This window comes from Salvia miltiorrhiza, chromosome 3, assembly GCF_028751815.1.
Source record: "Salvia miltiorrhiza cultivar Shanhuang (shh) chromosome 3, IMPLAD_Smil_shh, whole genome shotgun sequence".
Lineage (NCBI taxonomy): Eukaryota > Viridiplantae > Streptophyta > Magnoliopsida > Lamiales > Lamiaceae > Salvia > Salvia miltiorrhiza.
Genome location: NC_080389.1, coordinates 33,740,064 through 33,740,288, shown reverse-complemented (window position 1 = coordinate 33,740,288; position 225 = coordinate 33,740,064).

Below are 225 nucleotides of genomic sequence, written 5' to 3'. Positions count from 1 at the left end.
TCAAAGCAATTCTAGTCTATTACAATTAAGTCCTATGAATTTTGGTATCATCAAAACAAGGGTTAGGATATTCCACAAGGTTCTCAACAATTTTCCCCTTTTTGATGATGCCAAAACCACACAGCAGTTCTAGACAACAAAAAGACTGAACTCACAGTACAAGTTCTAAAACCTGGGGTGAAAACAGTTCCCCTTAACAATAGAACCTAAAAAACTTGTACTTAG